We start from the raw sequence: 23,949 nt of genomic DNA on the forward strand, positions 1-23,949 counted from the left end.
AGGGAAGCAGTGTGAGAATGGACTAATACAGCTATAAGGAGAAGAGTACTTGGCCACTGTCAGGAAGAAGAGCTGTGAGACTTCTAGGAAGATGGGATTGGAGAGCAAGGACATGGAGGGAAAAACAACTAAAAAAAGGCTACTTTGCTCTTCTGTTTATTTCTGTTTGGCTTTCTTGGTTTCCTGTTTAAATTAGAAATCACTATAGCACCACTTCAAATAAAGCAGCAAATCATGCCAGAATCCCGCACTATAAATCATTCAAATTTGCTATTTCAGATACTCAGAAAACTTCTACAGATTAAAGTTTATTTCCCTATGTTCAAGAACAGCATATAGATACATTGATCATTTTTGTTAAGTTTAGGTATTTTACCCCAAATGTTTTTAAGAGCTCTAATAATTTTATCATGCCAGTCTTAAAACAGCCCCCAACCAGGTAAGCTAACTCTCAGATAAAACAGCCTCCAACCAGGTAAGCTAACTCTCCTATAAAAGTTCCTCAAGGGCTCAGTGAGATTCATACTAAGCATTAGTTATTAGCAACAATAATAAAGTATATGCTCCCCTCCTCCCATCCTGCAAAGAAACACATATTCCACACTTTAAATCTGCTGTAATTCCAAATGCCAGAGATACAGAATTCCAGACAACAGCTTGATATTGTTGCCATAAAAAGGAATCCAGGAGGTATTTATCTTCAATTTTAAAGTTTGTAAAGTGGTCAATGACATGCTGGAGTTAAGCAGAAGCCAGGAATGACCTACCCCAAGAGAGATGAAAGATCTCAGAACCACTTTCCCGTGATACACACATCTACTGAGGTCCAGCATAATTTGTTATGTTGCTTTCAAATTGCACTGTGTTTTAAATTGCAATGTCTTGCTCTTTTATTGCCTGTCTTGATGCATTCATTGTGTCCGAAATCTAAGTCTATTGCTTGAATGCTAAACACAGAGGGGACTCTAGATTACATCCTGGAGGATGAAACTGAGCAGTATCAATGAACTTGGAAGAGTTTACATTTGGCTTTCAAGGGTTGTGCAGGCCTGAGAAATAGCTATTTCCTTTTCTCCTTATGCCACTTTCTTTGGTTTCCTCCTTCCTCCTTTCCTTCCTTCTCTCCTTCCCTGCCTCATGCTTTCTTCCTTTCTCCCTCCCTCCCTCCTTTCCTCTCTCCTTTTCATTCTTCCTTTCCTCACCCATTTCCCTGCAATGCTTCCAAGTTATTTAATTTGTATGTTCGACTATATCTGAGATAACTAATTTCAGTTTCAGCAGCCAGAAAGATCAGCATTTACTTCAGATTCTACCCTCCATTACACTCTCCCTCAGAACCACTCCCAAATAAGGATTTATCCACTTAAATCCCTGTGAATTGGAACACTCATTATCAATGTGCTACACCTAACCGCAGAAGCCATAAAACCTGCATCTACTTTCCTGGATTGTTTTCCAAATGACATTTCTGATTATATGTGAGCATTCAAATCTCTTCTGGGACTTTCTGCATCTTATTTTTCAATGCCTGGCTTGAGCTAGAATTCATACTGGGGGAAGTCAGGCCAAGTGTTATAAATGGGAAATGAGGGAATTAACAAGCTGGTATAAATTTTACTTCTTGGAGTAAAAGAATACAAAATTTTTTGACTTGAGTTTGGAATTATACCACCCAAGACAGCACAGGAAAATACTTAAGAGATAGCATCCATATCTGGTAAAACTGAAATAAAATTTGGCAGCTTTTAAGTAGTTCTCCAATGGTATTAGGGTGGCAGAGAAATCAAGTCCTGTTTCATATGAACCAAGCAGTCCGACAGGAAGACACCCTTTGAAATTCCAATCATTACAAGAAATTTGCACTAATGATTCATATTTCAGGCCGGGCGCGGTAGTGCACACTCTGTAATCCCAGCACTTTGGGAGGCCAAGGCAGGTGGATCGCTTGAGGCCAGGAGTTTGAGACCAGCCTGGCCAACATGGTGAAACCCCGTCTCTATTAAAAATACAAAAATTAGCCAGGCATAGTAACACATGCCTATAATCCCAGCTACTTGGGAGACTGAGGCAGGAGAATCACTGGAACCCGGGAGGCAGAGGCTGCAGCGAGCTGAGATTGTGCCACTGCACTCCAGCCTGGGTCACAGAGTAAGACTCTGTCTCAAGACAAACAAACAAACAAACAAAATTAGCTAAGCACGGTGGCAGGTGCCTGTAATCCCAGCTACTTGGGAGGCTGAGGCAGGAGAATTGCTTGAACCCGGGAAGTGGAGGTTGCAGTGAGCTGAGATTGTGCCACTGCACTCCAGCCTGGGCGACAGAGTGAGACTCTGTCCCAAAAAACAAACAAACAAACAAAAAAGATTCATATTTCATCATCACAGCTGGAGAACTGGCATATAAGTCTATTCCTCCTACCCACAGACAGCTTACTAATATGGCTAATATTTTTTCTATGCCCTCACATTCTCTGCTACGGTCTGAATGTTTGGGTCTCTTGTACTCAAAATTCATAAATTGATATCCTATGCCCCAAGGTGATAGTACTGGGGGCGGAGGGGCAGAGCCCTCCTGCATAGGATCAGTGCCCTTCTAAATGGGACCCCAGAGGGTTCCCTCATCCCTTGTACCATGTGAGGACACAGCTAGAAGGCACCATGTGTTAACCGGAAAGCAGGCTTGCCTCAGACACTGCATCAGCCTTGGTCTTAGACTTCCCAGGCCCTAAAGCTATCAGAAACAAATTTCTGTTGTTTATAGGCCAGCCAGTCTCTGGTATTTCCTTACAGCAACCAGAATGAACTAAGATACTCCCTGAACACATAGTGTTTTACTCCATTTTCTACTTTAGTTTTCAGCAGCACTGACATCCAGAAGTAAACAACACATCTACAGAATTAGCTGAAATATTCTCCTTCATCCTCAAGCGCTGGTGTCCTTAAACCCAGCTGCAGCCTCTTCCAGGTTCCTGACCCTTTCTCATTGCCTCCCAGCACGAGGTGGAACAGTCTGTCATAATGCATAAACATGGTTTGACTGTGGGGAGGTGGCAGATCTTGCTACCCTAGAAGAATTTCCCAGGATACCTGTCCAAAAAGCTAAAAACAGAATAACTCCAGAAAAAAAGATGTCCTAGCCTTATGCAAAGGGAACAATTTTATGAATCAACTAAATTAACATTGACTTGGGAATGCTATCAAGTCTAACAAAGCAGATGCCACCCTTCCTCTGAAGGCCCTTGGAGTTCAAAGGAGATGCTACACCAAGGGGGACCCACGAAGCCAGGGAGGTGTTCTGTCAAACCTAATGAAGCCACTCTCCAGTTTCCCTAATCACGCCCCTTACACCGCCTCTAGTATGAACGTTTCTACCAAACGACACATACGGCACGATGCAAAACAAAATCGCTTCATTCTCCTGAAAATGACCAGTACCAGGCACACAGTAGGCCCTCGGCATACAGTCATTCATTCATAATCATCACTTCCTTTACTCTATGAAATAATAATCACAGTGTTTGCTAGGAGCTTACTGAAAAATAAGATTTGTGCTGAGCGTATTCACCATTTCTGTTTAGCAAATGACCCAACTGAAGTTAAGGGAGTTTCCTGAAGTCATACAGCTAGGAAGAAACAGAGTTGAGATTTTTAAGCCAGAAAGATCATTTTAGAGACTGTACTTTAACTTCCTCACATAGAGCCTTATTACTGATTTTTCCCCAATGTTTTATTATTAAAATTTTCAATCACATAGAAATGTCGATATCCACATACAACCTAGATCTACAACTGTTCACATTTTGCACATTTGCTTTGTCACATCTCTCAATCAGCACAACCCATCTTATTTTTTCATGCAATTCAAAGTAAGTTCCATGCATCAGTACAGTTACTCTTAAACTCTTCAGTATCTATATCAGTTATTAGAGTTTAAAAATATTAGAGTTTAAAAATATTAATTTATAATAAAGATTAAGAACCAAATAAGGTACAGCTCCTTTGGGGAAGAGACAAAATTTAACTACAGGGAAATACCCAAATCTCATGTGTGCCAATCAATAAGTGTTAACAAATGCATATACTTATATGACTCAATTCCCAAATCAATACATCTATTATTGTTTCTGAGAACATATTACAAGAGTATCCTTAGGACAAACTAGCGAAAATATTGACAATAGGGATCACAAGTCTCTTCCTAAATACTTACTGAAACTAAGCATAACAAAATATTTAATTTATACACCTTAGCACAAAGCTCAATGTCCAATGCCTGGCCTACAAGAGGCCCCCAACAGGTATGAGACTATTCAAAGGTGTATAGAAGAGGAATCAGCTTCCCCATTATCATCTCCAAATCAGAATACTGCTTGAAACACTTCTAAATCAGTCATAGCCAATTATATGCAAAATACTGAGTTCAAAAGGATTTTTTTTAAAAACCATGAACATAGTAACTCTTTAGAAATAGAAACAATTCATTATTTACACATAAGTTTTTACAGTAATGATGTTGTGTAAGCTCAGTGGAAATTATCAAAAATAGCTGCATCCACAAGTTTCCTTCCACCACACCTGCCCAAGTATTTTTGTGTGGCTCTTCCATTTTCAACAAGGGATTGAATTTTCCTGGAAATACTTGCAACCTCAGGAAAACCCAGGATGATGCTTGGAGCTTCAGACTGATACTTAAGCAATGAAGTGACGAAAACGATTATCTTTAACCAAAAGCTTTTCTATGCTGTTAATGTCACTGTCACCTGCCTGAAGCTTGACATCATGGGACTTCAGACTTTTGATAAGCCTGCAGGATTTTTGAAAGGAAACCACCAGAAAGTACTTAGAAGATAAAAGCCAAAACATATCTGTGGTACAAACTAGAGTACGTTACTTTTTGCAAACTTTAGAAAATACAGATATAAATGTCTAAACACAGTCTGAAATGATATTAATATAAAGTCCACATCAACAGTGGTTATCTATAGGGAGTAGGGGTTGATTTTTACCTCCTTCTTTATAGTTTTGTTATAACCTGCATTCTTTACAGTGACTATTTATAATGAGAGAAAAACTATTTTCGAATTTAAATAAAAGATGTTTCTTTGACCTGGTAAGAAGAGTAACAGTACATTGCTATGAGGGAGAAAAGCCTAGTATAGTGCAAAATATATAACATTAAATATATGTACATATACACATCTATAACTGAGGATAAATCTGGAATGAAATATGCCAAGGTATTAACTCTGATTACTGGTAGAGAAAGGTTGTAATGGATAATTTTTTCTCTTTTTTTGACTGCAAATTTGCTACAAGAAACGTATATTATATCTGCAAGTGGAGAAAATGACAGCTATTTTTAAATGAGCTTAGTACACATTAGATTAAATCAGCTGCCTGAGATGTGTACACAGAGACCATTCAGCTCTACTGGGCTTAACACCACTTCTTCATTTCATGGGAGGAGTGACTCGAAGTAACGGGCAAAACTGACACTTCTGAATTCGGCTGCTAATCCTCTGGTCGAACACCGGCCATATTCTTCCCTGGGCCTGGGGCACATACATCTGACCTGCTCCATGTGGGTAACAAGATTGGTCTCTGTGAAACTCGGGCCACATTACTGCATCTCAAGTCATTGACTCCTTTCGTGAAGCAGAATGGGGTGATGCACTCTCTCGAGGTGTCCCCCAACACCAACGTCTAAGATCTACAAGCAGGACTGTTAACACATCTTCCTTTTTTTTTTTTCTTTTTTCCTTGAGACAGGGTCTCACTCTGTCACCCAGGCTGGGGTACAGTGAAATGATCATGGCTTACTGCAGCCTCGAACTCCCGGGTTCAAGTGATCCTTCCATCTCAGCCTCCCAAGTAGCTGGGAGTAGCTGAGAACACAGGTGCACATCACCATGCCTGGATAATTTTTTTGTTTTTTTATAGAGATGGTGTTTTGTCATGTGGTCCAGGCTGGCCTCAAACTTCTGGTCTCAAGCCTCCCAAGTGCTGGGATCATAGGTGTGAGCCATCACACCCAGCCAAAACGCCTCCTTTCTGTGTACATCTGTCTTACCAAGTTTACCATCTGTCTTAGATTCCTCCTAAAGAAGGTAACTTACCAGAGATAATCAGGTGCAGTGATAAGTTCATGAGCCACAGGCCAGATGGCCTTGGATTAGAACTCACCCTTTGTCGCCTTCTAGCTGGATGAGCGGCTTTGGCCAAGGGAATAGAGGTTTGATTTTCTTATCTACAAAATGAAGCTGATAATAAAAGTGCTTACCTTTAAGAGTTGCTATGAGTATTAAATAGGGGGGGGGGTGGGCAAAAGGCATCAAAAATACTTAACACAATGCTTAGTTTATACTGGCTTATACGTATCAAGTAAATGGTAGATGATAATGATAAATATGTTGCCCATTGGGTAAAATAATTTTTGTAGTAAGTAATCTATTACTGACTTTTGCCAAGTGTTAAAAACATATAAAACACTTATTTATTTATGTCTTGTATTTTCTGCAAGTATTCAGAAATAAGTAAAATGCGCTCATGGTTGATGAGACGGTACAACGCTAAAAAGGGTTAGATGCTTTCAAAAGCTGCCCAAATTCTAAAGACATATAGTACTGCCCTGCCACCTTCCGATGGACTAATGCTTTTATACATAAAATGAGTACCTCTGGATCCCAGATAGGATTCGCCTGCTACAAATGCACATCATGTTTTTATTTATGTTTTGATAGTTTGTTTTGTTCCAAGGCCTGTGTCTTGTCTTGCTTTTCACTAGTCTCCCTTGTGATATCCATGGCTGTCACTAGTGTTGGTGGCCTTGGAAATCCACCACATTTTCTGGCAGAGAACACAACACTTGACTCCTTCTGGAGCTGCTCAACTTTGGGTCTCATTAGCAGGCTGAGGCTTGTACCAGCGCAGCACATCCCTCCCCCAACATTGATGCAGGGACTGATCCAGCCCTGTGGCAGCCTGGGAGGGAGAGAAAATGAGCTGGGAAGCAACCAGACACTGAAGCTTGGCTGGCGTTTTGTGCGGCAGAGTGAGCATACACAGCTATCTGTCCTTTAGTGTGATTACTGATGTCGCCATTATTGTTACTATAATGGTTGGGATTGTTGTTCTATGTCTTAAGGAGACCACATATTCAGCACTGGCTATGCACCAGGAACTATTCAAAGGTCATTACAAACCTCACCTCGTTTATCTTCACAGCAGTCCTCTACAGATAAAGTCACTTGCCCAATATCACATAGCTGTCAACTCCAGAGCACAAGATCCAGCCAGAGCTGAAACCTTATCCACACCACCTTAGCATGGTGCTAAGAGGCTGCCCACAGCTCTCACCTGTTCAAGCTCAGGTGAATATAAGAAGTTGGTGGGAACATGATGTGACAGTCACCAAGAAGCCAAGCTACCCAGTTTCAAATATGACCAGAACTCCTGATGATGGCTTCTGGGGAAACTGCCTGCCAATTAAAATGGAGAAAACACCTGCACTCCAGCCTGGGCAGCAGAGCAAAACTCCATCAAAAAGACAGACAGACAGACAGACAGACAGACAGACAGACAGACAGAAAGAAAGAAAGAAAGAAAGAAAGAAAGAAAGAAAGAAAGAAAGAAAAAGAAAGAAAGAAAGAAAGAAAGAGAGAAAGAGAGAGAAAGAAGGAAGGAAGGAAGGAAGGAAGGAAGGAAGGAAGGAAGGAAGGAAGGAAGGAAGGAAGGAAGGAAAGAAGGAAGGAAGGAAAGAAAAAAGAAAAGAAAAGAAAAGAGAAAACACAATGACCCAATAATAGCAAAACAAAAACCGTTCCTTTCAAGCTATATGAAAGGCTGTGCCCATCAGGTAGCTCACATGTATTAACGGCTTCAAGGACAATTTCTTTTATTGTCTATTTAACCAAACATTTTTGTGATTTAATATACCAAATTAAAATAAAACAAGGCCCACTCTATTGGTGTATTCCTCTAGTACTTTTATTATGCATGTGAAAAAAGACACTAGTCTGAATTGATGAGGTACAAAAGTCAGAGAGCAATTCTGCAAAGTAAAGGCAATACTGGCTGGTCTTAACTTCTCTACAACACTGTTACTGCAGACATGGATGTCTATAACATAGGAATACAAGAACATGGATTTCAGTTCAATAGTCTAGCATTAGATTTTGTGGATTACCATTCCAGTTCAACTCTTTCTACTTAGCTGTGTAAAACTGGAAGTCACTTAACCTCTGTAAACCTCAGTTTCTTTGTCTGCAAAACAGAGTGTAACAATAAATATTTCATGGGTTATTGGGAGAATTCAAAGATGCAATCTCTGTGAAGACTTTGCACAATGTCTGGCAACATCCCAAGTGATTGATAAATGTAAACTACTGTGTGGGTTTTATACCTTAAATTCTCTGATTTGGCCCCCAATCATTTGTAAGCTATTTCAGTGGTCTCATCATCTTCCTTTAAAAAATGCCATTCTTGCCTGAACACCTGTTAGGTGACAAGCAATATACTGAATGCTTTGTATACCTATTACTTCTAATCCACCCAATAATCACATAATTTAGAAACTATTGTCATCAATTAATTGCTTAAAACACCAGAATTCAACAGACAGTAAGACAGCCCATGCTTTTTCTATGACATCTCCCATCCCAACCAAGAAGTGGATATGAATGTTATCTTGCTGCCTAGTGCATCGAGATCAGGTACTGAAGGCTAACAATCCCTAATCTTGCCATCTTAGCCCAGACAATGACACTAGAAATTAGCTTTGCCATCCAATGTGGCATCCAGCCCCTGTGAAGACAGTACTCTTGTCCACCACAGATCTTCCATTATGGCCACTCCAGTAGGGAACTGTTCCCTTTGTCCATGGTGGCTTTGCCACAAAAGGTCCACTTGTGGCCTTCAATTAAACATTTGCTTTAATAAAATGACAAATGTTTAAAACCTCACCTTTTCTGTAGCTTTTGAGTTCAACTTACAAATCTTATCATTCTACTTAAAAGCCTAAAATTGTAAGTTTAAAATGTAATTCACTTTCAAGGGGGCTTTTGGATTTAAACAATTCAAGTTAGATACACTAAACTCCCTTAAGCAATCAGTATCATTTACAAATTTAATTTAACTTTTAATTTTTCTTAAACATTTTAAACTGCATTTACAAACTCATTATACCTATTTTCTTTTCTTAAAGTACTTCAACTTCTGACCTGGAAAGCAAAATCTACTGAGTATTAAATTGCACCAGCAATTCCCTAACAAATTAAAATAAAAGATTCCATATACTTTAAAAGCACTGCAATATTGTTTATAATCTTTGTCAAAAACTTTATCTTTCAACATAAAAATTACAAGAGTCATGGTAATTACTCAACTAAACATAGAAAGTGGAATCAATATCCACTTTGTCCGTTACTTTAATATGCTGAGTTATCTTAAACAGTAGAAACACATCAACTGAAAAATGTATGCAGAACACTAATAATTGATAAGCATTAATTATCATGGGTTTCAGAAATTGTATCGTGTTTACTAAATTCTAAACGTTCCTTGGGTTAAAAGTAACATAACCAGTAACTGAATACTTTTGAATTCCATGTCATAGACAAGGTCACAGCTCTAAGGAGCTGGGGTAGCCCTCTTGGTCAGGGTAGGAGTGATTTTTTGCATGCTCTTGATAGCCAGATTGGAGCTATTTTTACCAGTTTCCAAGACAAATGGGAACTCCCATACAGAGTGATCTCAAAGATGGCATCCCGGGGTTCCCTCAGGACGTGCTACTACCTGTTTTTACCAAATTCCATCTGATTTTGGCAGAGAGAAGTCAGCTACCCTCTGTAAGGCCGAAGCTATTACCTTTACTTACCATGTGAATGTTCTTCCACTGGAGTGTTGTCGTTGTTGTTGTTGTTGTTGTTGTTAGGAATTTCAGTTGCTTTCTAATTGCCTGAGAACCTTGATGCCATGCAATAGAATTCTTTACACTCAGCTGTAATTCTTTTAAACTTCTATAAGTTGTGTCACTTGATTTAGGGAGATTTAAATTCAGTACTGTCAATGTAACCTCAATAAATTTGGTGCCAGACTCCTCTATGAATTTCTTTACTGCCTGACTGAATTCAGAATTATTTTCATTTCCTTCTTGTCTAGAAGGGGCAATATTAGTTAGAATTAGGTTTGGCTGTTAAGGGACCAAAAAATTAAAATAATACTTTGAAAACTTTACATAAGAGAGAAGTTTCTATTTCTCTCACATGAAGTCCCAAGGTGAGTTAGAGGGCTGGAGTTGCAATTGCGCAAAGATCACAGTCTGTCAACATATGGCTTCCACTTCATGGTCACACTGGCTACCAGTAGCCATAATAAAATCACACGCCCACAACTAGTTACAAGAGAGGTTGGGAAATAATTTATTCCAGGTAGCCATATACTCAGTGAAAAAGTGAGAGGTCCCCTAGTACCTGAGGACAAGTGCTGAGGGGGAGAAGAAGTGTTGTGAAGGTACTGGCGGCATGCATACTGGAGATCAAGCACCCAGGCACTCAGGGATGTTGGGGAGCTTCCTCACAAAGACACGGTAGTAGCATAGCTGACAGCACCCCAAAACTGAAGATGTTGGAGAGCACAGGGGTTGTGGGCAGAAGAGACAGAACAGTTGGGAAATTGATCACATTGATTAATAACAGTAAATTAAGGAAATAATGTATAAAAGATGAGGGCCAAGTTTCTTGCTGTTGGAGGAACTTCCAAACATGGAAATGTAGGAAGCTAGAAAGAACCCTGAGATTTAGGAATGGAATTGGAAGTATCAATATAAACCCAGTATTTTTGGTAACACAGGTAGACAGATAAATGGTTGCAGATTCATGTTTATGTATGTAAATGTACCTAGGGAGAGTAAAATGAATGTGTATATTTTACACTCACATATATTTGTGTGTATACTTACATATACATATATGTGTGTATGTGTATGTGTATACACACATACTACCTCCTGAGATGGCCTAAAAGCAGTAACGCCTCAACAATAATGATCACAACCAAGTGCCCAGATCTTAGATTCTAAATATAATCTTTCCCCAAAACAACCAGGGTTTCTTAGAGAAATGGCTGATAGCAGGGCTGGGACAAAAAAGGGACAAGTTGACATTGAGATATCTTGTGCCATAAAGTAAGGAAGTGCTTAAAGAAATGATGAAGCCATGTCAAAAAGGCTTAGAAATGAAAAGACAATCCACTAAATAAAACAAGAATTTGTAAGTCTTTGATTATATAAATAAGGTAGAAGAAAAGGCTCTTCCTTATACTAAAATACCAACCAGCAAATGATGGAAATGAGAATACCAACTGACAAAGAAAGCCAAGACAGGTGGGTGGAAGGTAGATAAGGAACATAATACTGGCATAATCTCAGAACATCTCCTCACAAAATTCTAATCACTTACAAAGGAAAAATGTCAAATACAAGGTGGAGAAACCTGGCATGTACCAATGTGAACAGAGTAGGACAGGCCACATGCCTTCTGATGGGACATCTATAAACATTTGACTATCATTTCTATGGCATTTTCCCCGAGTGGGGGACCTGAATCTGGTCATGTACAGATACTGGATGGATCCAGGTTGAGAGATGTTCTAAAGAGAGAAGACCTGACTTTAAAAAAACTATCAAAGACTCATCTTTAAAAAAGACTTAAAAAAAACTGATCAAACACAGGGAAAGATCAAAGAAATGTTCCAGAGTAGAAGAGATCCAAGAGACGTGATACCTAAATGTGACATGTGTTCCTCACTGAAATCCTGGGTCAGAAAAGAAGGACAATCACCATTGGGATAGCTGGTGACCTTTTAGTGGGCTTTGTGGCTCAGGTGGCAGCAGTGCATCAACACTGTTTCCTGACTTGGAGGGCTGAATGCTGACGACATAGCAGTGTTTTTATTATTTGGGAAATACACACCCACAATGTTTAGGAGAAATGCTGTATCATGTTTGTAGCTTCCTCTCAAATGCTAACGGTTGAGGAATCAGGATGAAAATGATATGGGAGATGTCTATATTGTACGTGGAATTCTTCCCTAAGCTTGAATTTATTTCAAAATAGAGAATTAATTTTTTTAAAAGATCAAGGCTCTATTATTTAGGAAGAGGGGGAGCCCTGAGAGACAGCTAGTGGTGTCTGCTGGTCAAGCCACAAAACATCCTACTGTATCTGCATATATTTCCTGGCTTTGTTCAGCTCTAAAATCACAGTCCTTCTTCCCATTGTCTCTGCTGCAGTTGTTTGCTATAACACCATTATCTCCTTCCCACTAGTCCATCAATGAGATCCAAACTTGCTTTATGTACAAACCAGTCAGAGTTACCAAGGGCAACATGTTTTGGGGCCAGATAACAAGATGTTTTTAACATCACAGTTTCTGTGCTACATTTAAGAGCTTTTCGACACAACTCTGCCCTGGGGCAGAAATTGAGCAGGAATAGAAGAATGGAAATAACACACGTAAAAAAACTGGAGAACGAATATAATACTCAGGCAATGTGGGGAGAATGAGATAACATAAATTGTAAAGTAGAAAACAGAAATGAGAGCAGGTTTCAGAGACATAGGCTTGGACTGCCTTTCTACCATGCACAAGAACACCTGTTGCTAGTATGATGACTAGTGTTTATTCCAAAAGTCTGGTCAATGAATCTCCCAACTAGAATTCTAGACATGTTTCTTACAGGTATAACTTAATGTTTGCAGACTTCTCCCTCACCGGAGGAGGAATAAAGGATAGGAAGAATCTCCTTCCTAGTATCAAATGCATGCAACTCTACCTCTATAATACTCAGGTGACATTTTAAGAAATACTAATATCACAAATTACATAGACATTTATAACATGACTCCTAGCATCAATTTGTGATGAACAGAGATCGTGTCTGATGTTCCTAATGAAGAGAATATCCGTTTTGTTCCTTTTCACATTCAAATTTATATTCCATAAACATTTATTGAATTCCGACCACGTCCTGACCACCAAGATGAATAAAACAGCCAGTGCCCTTACTGAGCCCAAGGAGACAGATCCATAAACTAACAAATTTCATAAAAAGCACAGATGACATCAAATTATTTGTTTCTGGGCTTACCAAATGAAGTTCCAGACCTTCTATTTTTATTTTAACTTACTTTATTCTATTATAAAGTTAGGAACCACAGTAGGGAAACTGAACACAAACTGGCTGTAGTCTTTATCATTTAAATATATAGAGCTGTATGATGTATCACTTAAATCAGTGGTTTCCATGGTCTATGGCTGAGCAGCATCAGAATCACTTGTAGTGCACCTTAATAACTGAGAAATCCAAAACGAACAAATCAAAATCCCAGGAATTAGATTCAGAGTTCAGTGTTTCTAAGAGTTCCACAGAGGGTTTTGATGCACAGGCAAATTTGGTCACCTCTGAAAAATCACTGTCACTAATTCTACCAAGGGTGACCTTAGCTCGCAGAACACTAGTTTGCAAAATAACAATCAGTCCCTTGGCTGTGAAATTCACAAGACTGCTGATTAATTCATTTGAATATGATTAAACTGTTTCCCTCTACCCCGGGTTTGTGAACGGTGAGGAACTGAAATGTTTGCTGCACCATCCATTATTAATGCTCTTCCCTTCCAAAGTCTGTCCCTTTGACCTCTGTTTATTCCAGCTTGTCTCCGATATGAGTTTATAGTTACTTATTATTATATGCAATTACATCATGCTGAGTGTGAGGACACCCCACAAGCTGTTAGCTATATTAACTTAATAATAGATTTCAGGGTGTGATTTCCAATTAATTTCATTTTCCATATGCACATACAGCTCCATGGGAAGCCAAAATTATAGAGTAGCCATATGGTGCCTGATAAGTAACAATTAAAACTAATTTTCTATTCTTTGACACTAAAAAAAAAAAAAAAAAAAAAATCATACGGTTTAAATGCCACAGAGAAAACTGAAACTTGAACAGCATCTGTAGCTCTCTAGAAAGAAGATGCCCCACTTTCCACATTTGTGGCACGGATATTCCGGTTTCTTGCTTGGCTGTGGACTATGGTCCCACCTGGCTTGTCGCACATTTGATTCCTCACTGCTCTTACCCTGTTGGAATGTCTTAGAGCAGCTGTGAGAAAGTGCTGGGATTTCTATTTCACAACAGTGAGTCAAGTTGTAAAGAATAGTTCGTTTCCCTCAGAAACAGATGATATCCGGTAATAGAAATTTCCTACTGATCCATTTCCAAAAGGCAATATCTGAAACACCGGGGCAATCTGCCCAAGCCAAGGAGAAAATAAGCAGTTCCACTAAAAGCAGGTGATGTTTGTTAAGCAATAATGTAACTGTCCAAGGCTGAGGAGGACTGGAGAAAGGGCCCTCCCCTGGGAACTCCGGCTAGTTTGTTAACCAGATCGATGATCCTTTTACCCTTATCAAACAGTACAATTTAGTTAATTCTCAAGGGCCCTATTTTATCAAATTTATCAGCTGGGAGGTTAAAAAATAAAGGAAACATATCAAGACCCTATTCAAGATAAGCACTGTGACAAAAAATTAAAATCCTTGATTTTATTAGTCTTTCTCATAGGTTTCAACTCTTAAAACTCTCAAGTTTTTATGTGGGAGCAAATAATATCACAATGTATTAATAGATGTACTCTAAAGAATACCTTAACTACTTTGCTGAAAACATGACTAAATCTCATTACTTTTTATTTTATGACGAATCCCTTCTACAGCTAATAAATGTGCACAAGGGTGGCAGAAGGAACCATGAGAAGGTAGAGTAAGAAGTCAGAGGTCTTTTTAGATTCTAGTATGAACAAGTAAGAAAACCACCTGTATTAGTCTGTTTTCACAATGCTATAAAGATACTACCTGAGACTGGGTAATTTATAAAGGAAAGAGGTTTAATTGACTCACGGTTCCGCGTGGCTGGGGAGGCCTCAGGAAGCTTACAATCATGGCAGAAGGTGAAGGAGAAGCAAGTACCTTCTTCACAAGGTGGCAGGAGAGAGAGCGAGCCCAAGGAAGTGCCACACTTTAAAATCATCAGATCTTGTGCGAACTCACTCACTATCATGAGAACAGCATGGGGGAAACCACCCCCATGATCCAATCACCTCCCACCAAGTTCCTCCCTCCACACAGGGAGGGGACTCCAATTCAGATTTCAATGCAAGATGAGATATGGGTGAGGATATCTCATCCATAGGTAGAGCCAGACTACCATCTATATGTTTATTGTAAAGAAAAAAATAAAATTATCAGAGGTGAAACTTTGTGAAACTGACATCAAAATTTTTACCAATAAAAATTATAATGGCAGAGAATTTTTCACAGAGAATTTTCAGGGCAATAAAACTACTCTGTATAATGCTATAAGGACAAATATATATACATAAATATATATATATATATATTTGTACAACACTCTCTGTACCTTCCTCTCAATTTTGTTATGAACCTAAAACTGCTCTAAAAAATTAGATCTTTAAAATATATCTATACAATGGCTACAAGAAAGACACACTCTAAGTCCATGTTAGGAGTTGAACTATGCCCCCGGACCTCTGAAAATTCAGTGGCTGAAGTCCTAACCCCCAGAAACTCAGAGTGTGATCTTATTTGGAGACCGAGTTGTTGAAGATGCAGTTAGCTAAAATGGCATCATTAGGGTAGGCCACAATTCAATACAATAGTACCTTTTAAAAACTGAGAAATTTGGGAGACTCTGCCTCACAGCCTCAGAAGGATCAACCCTGCCACCACCTTGAGTGGAGACTTCTAACCTCTAGAACCATGAAACAACCAATTTCTGTTGCTCAGGTCACCCAGTTTGTGCTACTTTGCTATGGCAGCCCTAGGAAATAAATATGGCCATGTTAGGCAAAGAATGTGAGATCTGGGTTCAAGCCCTGAGTCTGCCAACCCCTTAGCTATGCAAGAGATGTCTCTAAGCTAGATGTCCTCTTTCAATGAGGAAGGTAAGTGTAGCCTCCTCACAGCATTGTGGTGGGGGTTCAATTATTAATACACAAAGCAAATGAGGTACAATGCACAAGTCTTGGTGTCCAGGTAAGTGTAGGATACCTGCATGGTTCTCTTCACCATGTTCCCAACCCCAGGAGTAAACTCAGCCTTTAAGAGTGTGGGAGAACCTCACCTGCAATTTTAGTGCCTCCTCCAAGTAACTCCTTCATACACAGAACATCACACCAGGTCTTCCTTTTCATATTCCTGGAACCACAAACTCTCCTCCTCCTTCAAGTTAGGAAACAGCAAGACGTGGGAGTTTCTGCCCAACCTTGAGATGCCTTAGGTGGCAGTGATCAATTAAAATAGATAATCTCCCCTCCCAACTCCATTTTTTTTCCTTCCCTCTTTACCCATACTCACAAAGTGAATATAAAACCAGCATAACAAACACAAACTCAGCAAGTTAATACTAATGCAATTGTATACTTTGCTCATCTAGAATGCTAGGCTTCTGACTCTGCGAGATGCTAAAAGAACACAAAAAAATCCTCTTTGATGGCTAACATCTTCTTCCTTAAGGTAAGAACAACCCAATACTCTCAGTCATTTAGTATTATATTAGCTTTGTCTTATTCCCAGGGGCTGATTGCACCTTGTTTTAGTGACTCCTACAAATTACACAGGTCAGAACTACCGTTAACAAGCACTGTGCCTATTATCTTTTTGTAGTAAAGGGTTAATGAATATTAAATACTACATTTATTTACTCTCATGCTGGTGGACACGGATGAGCACAGAGAAAATGAAGTGGGTCTTTAACATCTTTTGCTTTCTTGCATTAAAAACACTGCCAACATTAAGACATCCTTACATGTGGCATTTCCTGCTCAGCAAGTCTTAAAGTTCTCAACTATTTAAAAAATACCCTCCTGTCTGGCAAAATAATAACAAAAAGCTTAGCAACAGCAGCACCCTACTTGCTTTGTTAAATAACCATTCCAACAAAAAATGAGCTGGAAGATGAAGTATATCTTTATATTCCAGCAAAAATAAATATTTAGAAAAACATGTTAGGTCAAACAAGTCCCCCTTCAACATTCAATCAACCATTCCCTCTTGGTTTGTCTTTTTTCCCCCTACTCTATTCCCATCCCTTCCATGAAAATTACTAAAGAAATTCTTGGGGTTTCACTTTTCAGTGGTGCATAATCAAAATTCAAATGAAATTAAATAGCTGTCATTATTATGAGTATCCTAGGATTCTTTATCCCTGTATATACCAGTTCAAAAGGCAGACAAATGCACACATGACGCACTTTTCTGAAGAGTTCTTACAAATAAATCTTGTGGTTGTTAGTTTGCTATTACATTATAAGGTTTTAAAAGTTACACTTTTACACTGTTGGTGGGACTGTAAACTAGTTCAACCATTGTGAAAAACAGTGTGGCGATTTCTCAAGGATCTAGAACTAAAAATACCATTTGACCCAGCCATCCCATTACTGGGGATATACCCAAAGGATTATAAGTCATGCTGCTATAAAGATACATGCACATGTATGTTTATTGCGGCACTATTCACAATAGCAAAGACTTGGAATCAACCCAAATGTCCATCAGTGACAGACTGGATTAAGAAAATGTGGCACACATACACCATGGAATACTATGCGGCCATAAAAAAGGATGAGTTCGTGTCCTTTGTAGGGACATGGATGCAGCTGGAAACCATCATTCTCAGCAAACTATCGCAAGAACAGAAAACCAAATACCACATGTTCTCACTCATAGGTGGGAACTGAACAACGAGATCACTTGGACACAGGAAGGGGAACATCATACACACCAGGTCCTATTGTGGGGAGGGGAGAGGGGGGAGGGGTAGCATTAGGAGATATACCTAATGTAAATGACGAGTTAATGGGTGCAGGACACCAACATGGCACATGTATACATATATAACAAACCTGCACGTTGTGCACATGTACCCTAGAACTTAAAGGATAATAATAAAAAAAAAAAAGAGAGAGAGAGATACAATTCAAAACAAAAAAAGAAAATAAAAGTGCCCACTGGATTTTGCCATATGGGAAAAAAAAAAAAGTTCAATACATCATTTGAAAAGGTTCCTCTTCTACTTTTCAGTCACTCATCCATGAAGCCTTTGGTTTCCAGCAAGGTTTTGGCCCCTCTCCCTACAGCCCTGCCCCTACGCCCTTTTGCATTTTTGATGGGGGAAATGGGAACAGGTAAGTGAGAGAATGAATGACTACTGTAAATACTTAAAGACATCAATTGACCATTCATCCCCCCTTCCCTTAGGGTAGAGCCCAGTAGAGCACAAACATTCTCACTGTAAACTCTTCCTTGTATAATCTTCAGTCATGGTGGTATCCCTTCATGTTTGCACTTTAAATATACCCTAAATGCCCAAGTTCTCCAATTTAGATTTTTTTTTTCTTTGAGACAGTCTTGCTCTGTCACCCAGGCTGGAGTGCAGTGGCGCAATCTCAGCTCATTGCAACCTCTGCTTCCCAGATTCAAGCGATTCTGCTGCCTCAGCCTCCCAAGTAGCTGGGATTACAAGCACAGGCCACCATGATCGGCTAATTTTTGTATTTTTAGTAGAGATGGGGTTTTCGCCATGTTGGCCAGGCTGGTCTCGAACTCCTGGCCTCAAATGATCCACCCACCTCAGCCTCCCAAAGTGCTGGGATTACAGGCATGAGCCACTGCGCCCAGTCCCCAATTTAGATTTTATTTGGCAAACCATTCCCCCAATTTTATGTAATAAAGATGCAACACGATGGTTAATGGTTAAGTGTACAGCAAGTTACATACACTTTTTCAACATTAATTTCCTTGTCTATAAGAAGACAGCCACTCCGGTCACCTCATTCTCTGCTGAAGAATTTAAATGACTTGATTTTTATAAATTGCCTTAATACAACATCTGGCACATAGTTAAATGCTCAGTAGGTGTAAGTTCCTACTATTACTGCTATTAGTATTATCCTTATTAAGGCTAAAAAGTCTTGCAAACCTTAGTGAACTGTATATGTATGTACACAGATACAAAAATTATTTATATATTTTAATACTGTAATTTCTAAAATGGAAAACTACATAATTTACACTTTATTTTTCATTTTAATGATTAAATTAATAAAGTAATGATATGTTTGATATAGCTTAGGAATTATGTGTACGACTTATGTTCTTTTTTAAAATTATTTTTATTATAGTTTATAATTTTAATATATAATACATATATACATAATATATAATACATACTTTTAAAAAATGTGTTCTCTGAAAATTTCCCAATACCACAAAATCTGACTGGAAAATACCTTGTGTACTCCCAAAGCCAGAGCCAGAAATCACTATCTTAGAAAATTAGTTTTGGGAGTCCAACTGCTATGAACAGCGAAAAACAGCATGGTCTCTTAAGGAGTTCTAAGCCTCTTGCTCTGACTTTTAACAAGGCCCGTCATGTGTAAAATGCTCTATTGTTCCTCATTCCCTAAGTTGCAAGTCCTCAACTAGCTCAGAATAATACATTTAGCCTTTAACAAGAATAGTGAGAAAAATGAGACCGTGAGGATGTGTAAGTAAATATAATACGTCCATAAACTGGAACACCATGAACAGTGTGGAAAGAATGAAGCTGTTCCCTATATACTGACCTCTAAAATATTGTTCAGTGAAAAAATGGCAAAGTACAGAACACAATGTACAGTATGCTACCTTTTAGACTGAATGGGGTTCACTGAACTTCTTAAGGAGCCTTGCAACTGAACTTTAGCAGATGTCAGAAAAGAAGTACTAGTTGCCCCTGAAGCTCTCCTTTGCCAATTAAGTAATATCTGTGAAAGAATAGAAGGAGAGGGATAACAAAGAAAATCATTAAGAATATTATAATTTTTCCTTCTAGAAAAATCAAGCGTATCTGCAATAGCAATGCAATTTGACCAATCGAACATACTCTTTCCTTCTGTAAACAGAGCAGGCTGCCAGCACAGGAAGTAACAGTGTCCATTTTTTGGACTGCTTTCCCCTTGGAAGATTATCTCCAAAGTATTGGATTGCAGCATATACACTTTGTTGAGCTGACTTACCGGGCTCACCAGCATTTTGTTTTATTTTGGTTTGGTTTTTTCCCCTGCCATTAATAGTACTCACTCCAATCTTTACTTCATGCTTTACTTTGACTTAGACTTTCAGCAACCTGCAAAGTAATCTACCAAAACAGCAAATCTACCAAAATATCAGCATGGCAAACTGTATTAGTGAAACTGGGTAGAAACAAAATGCCACAATTATAAACTCTATATTCACCAAAATGGACAGGAGTTACTAAACAAAATCCTCTCCTACAGGTACTATGCATCCCTGTCTTAATCATCTGTGTTTCAGATTCTATACAAAACAGTTAGCAAGCTTGTCCAATCTGTGGCCCACAGGCCGCATGCAGCTCAGGAAAGCTTTAAATGTGGCCCAATACAAAATTGAAAACTTCCTTAAAACATTATGAGAATTTTTTGCACTTTTTTTTTTTTAGTTCATGAGCTATCTATTGTTAGTATGTTTTAGGGTATGTGGCCCAAGACAATTCTTCTTCCATTATGGCCCAAGGAAGCCAAAAGACTGGACACCCCCGAGTTAGAGCTTAAAATCCAGGTACTGTAGTGGAAAGGTATCATATTTTTTAAATAATTAAAATAAGCATATCCTGCTATTTATAATCTTAGAACAATATTTTTTCCTTTGTGGTGAAAATAAAATGTACCTTGTATTCTAATACAACTTCTATTCTTCCCACTGCTTTTTTTTTTTTTTTTAACAACCAAACATACATTAGGTTTTCAAACTGTAGCATTTGAAATTAAACTAATAAGTGAGTGACTGTGGTACCTAACAGAATCAATCAAGCCTTATCTTAAACAGAATTTTGACATGAAAACACATTAAATATGTGCTACGTGCTGGTCACTGCACTAGGTGCTGGGTATAAGGAAGCAAATAAAACAGACAGGTTCCTTGATTTCACTAGGATTATGTCTAGGGGAGAAAAGTCATTCCACACAAATAATTTCATAAACTATTTGATTTAGTCATATATACTCTACATAGTTCCTGATTTATATAGAGTTAGTAATAAAAACTCCACTATATACAGTATAGTCTTCTTTTAAATCAATGTACTGTAGCACTACAGGGTACCTTGGAGATATCTATGTGAAAACCAATTATTTTATTATTTCAGTCTTACCCCAACCTTATAACCCAGTATTAGCTATTAAAATACAAATATGCCATACTTTTAAAAAATTAAAAACCTATTTCATTGGCCACTGGCTTAAGTACAAACTATGTAACATTGGCATGTACACAAAAACCCTTCATTGCCATCAGCATGAGATATGCCACTGCCCCTGAGAAGCATTCCTGACTCTCTAGGTAAAGTTTGTAAACTCTCTGGTTGCCATGATAATTTATCCAAATTTCCACTGTGATGTTTATCATATTGTACAAGAGTAATTTGTCATCCTCCATAACCTGTGAGCTCCTCAGATGCAGGAACACTGTCTCATTCACTACGTATCCCCAGCACTCTCACTAGTGCCTAGCATCTTGCAGCCTCTCCATACTGCTCTACTAAATGCATTGGTGAAAAAGGGGGACTTGAACACTACACGGCAGCTGTCACTTAAAGTACATATTGAGCTTCCACAAAGCAGATTCACTGCTCAAATTGGAAATGTTTTAAAAGTCTTGTTCAACTCAGCTGTCTACCCTATCTGAAAATCATTCCTTCCTCTTGTTATCTTTGATTTACTGAGGCACACTCTATTCCAGGGACCACAGTAACAACCTTGACTCAATCAGGCAAGGAGAGTATAGCATGGTGGAAGGATTCACACACCTGTCCACTTAAGACAAGATTTTGCATTCAACGACAAGCATTTGAGTGAGCTACTCAAGCATCAGGCAGCTGATAAGCCTTTTCTGTGATCTTACTGATTTTCTGAATACGGTGAACATATTCTGCTCTATCTTTGACCTCACAAAGTTGTATTTTTACTTCTCAGGTTGCAAATTCAGAGTGGTAAAAATCATCCTAAAAACTTAACTGGAGGAAAATGGTTAAATAAGTTTTAGTTCATCAAATGACAGACTTTAGTATAATCATTAGAATTACATTTAGGGGGAATATTTTAAAATATGGAAAAAATCTCATATACCATGTTAATGTTAAAAAAGCTGAATACAACTGTATATAAAGTATAATCAAAATTTTGTGAAATAAATCTATATGAAAATAGTTACATATACATATGTATTTCCACACAGAAAAATAACTTAAAGGAGTTTCAACTTTTTCAACTATGATCATGTATTATTTATAAAAATTCTGAAAATAATGCATGCTTTTCTTCTAAAGTAAAAAACATAATTTCTTAACAGGCTTTATGGTGGATTTTGCAAAGTAACAATTCCTCTACTATCTTCCAATGATTCACTTTTCTTACATTTTTAAATTATATCTTATTCATGAAGAATGCATATACCAGAAGTAAAGATGAACCACTATGTTTCTCTCTGTGGTGAATAAATTACACTTTTAAGAAATTTTAAAAATATAATTATCTAGGACATTAAAGATTAATAGTTTCATTTATAATTATAGATTCCTTCCATCCTATGTTTTTATGCCTCATAATTGCAGTATGTCTAACCTACTTTAAAAGGCAAGAAAGACTGGGCATGGTGGCACATGCCTGTAATCCCAGCACTTTGGGAGGCCAAGGCAGGTGGATCACTTGAGCTCAGGAGTTCAAGACTAGCCTGGAAACATGGCAAAACCCATCTCTACCAAAACACAAAAAAATTAGCTGCCCATGATGGTATGTGCCTGTGGTCCCAGCTACTCGGGAGGCTGAAGTGGGAGGATTGCTTGAGCCTGGGAGGCAGAGGTTGTAGTGCACCAAGATTGTGCCACTGCACTCAACCTGGGTGACAGAGTGAGATACTGTCTCAAAAAAAAAAAAAAAAGAAAAAGAAAAAGAAAAAAAGTTGGGGGAAGGAGGAAAAATATCAGTGGAAACTTAAAAATACTTTTAAATATAAAGTAATGCTGCATTTTAATGTGGCAGAACTATACTTCCTATATCAGGATTTTTTTTTTTTTTAAGTGACAGGGTATGGCTCTGTCACCCAGGATAGAGTACAGTGATGTAATCATGGCTCACTGCAGCCTCAAACTCTTGGGCTCCAGCAGTCCTCCTGTCTCAGCCTCCCTAGTAGCTGGGGCTACAGGTGCATACCACCACACCTGGCTACATTTTTTCATTTTTAGTTTTCTACAGAGGCAGAGTCTTACTTTATTGTCCAGGCTGGTCTCAAACTCCTGGCCTCAAGCGATCCTCCCATCTCAGTTTCCCAAAGTGCTGGGATTATAGGCATGAGGTACCTTGCCCAGCCTCCTATGTCAGGAATTTAAAGACTAAAGGAAAATAGTAATTTGAAAACATTTTTGGCAACCTCTATATTCAAGTCCTTCTTTATTCCCGCTTATACAGAAAAACTTCATTCCATTTGGCAGCAGGCAAGGTGGCTCACGCCTGTAATCCTAGCATTTTGGGAGGACAAGGCAGGCGGATCACCTGAGGCCAGAAGTTTGACACTAGCCTGGCCAACATGGCGAAACCCCATCTCCACTAAAAATGCCAAAAAAAAATAGCCAGGTGTGGAGGTGGGCACCTGTAGTCCCAGCTACTCAGGAGGCTGAGGCAGGAGAATTGCTTTAACACTGGAGGCAGAGGATGTGGTGAGCCCAGATCGTGCCACTGCACTCCAGCCTGGGTGACAGAGCAAGACTCTATTCTTTAAAAAAAAAAAAAAAAAAAAAATTATTGCATTTGGAAA

The 23,949-nt window shown here is 38.7% G+C and overlaps 1 protein-coding gene across 3 annotated transcripts in view; it reads right to left on the reverse strand.

The window, feature by feature from the left end:
• The window catches only part of SUCLG2 (succinate-CoA ligase GDP-forming subunit beta), a 277,740-nt gene that overhangs the window by 155,830 nt on the left and 97,961 nt on the right, over window positions 1-23,949 (reverse strand). The gene's annotated exons all lie outside the window — the stretch shown is intronic.

The sequence above is a fragment of the Macaca fascicularis genome, chromosome 2 (genome assembly GCF_037993035.2).
Source record: "Macaca fascicularis isolate 582-1 chromosome 2, T2T-MFA8v1.1".
Lineage (NCBI taxonomy): Eukaryota > Metazoa > Chordata > Mammalia > Primates > Cercopithecidae > Macaca > Macaca fascicularis.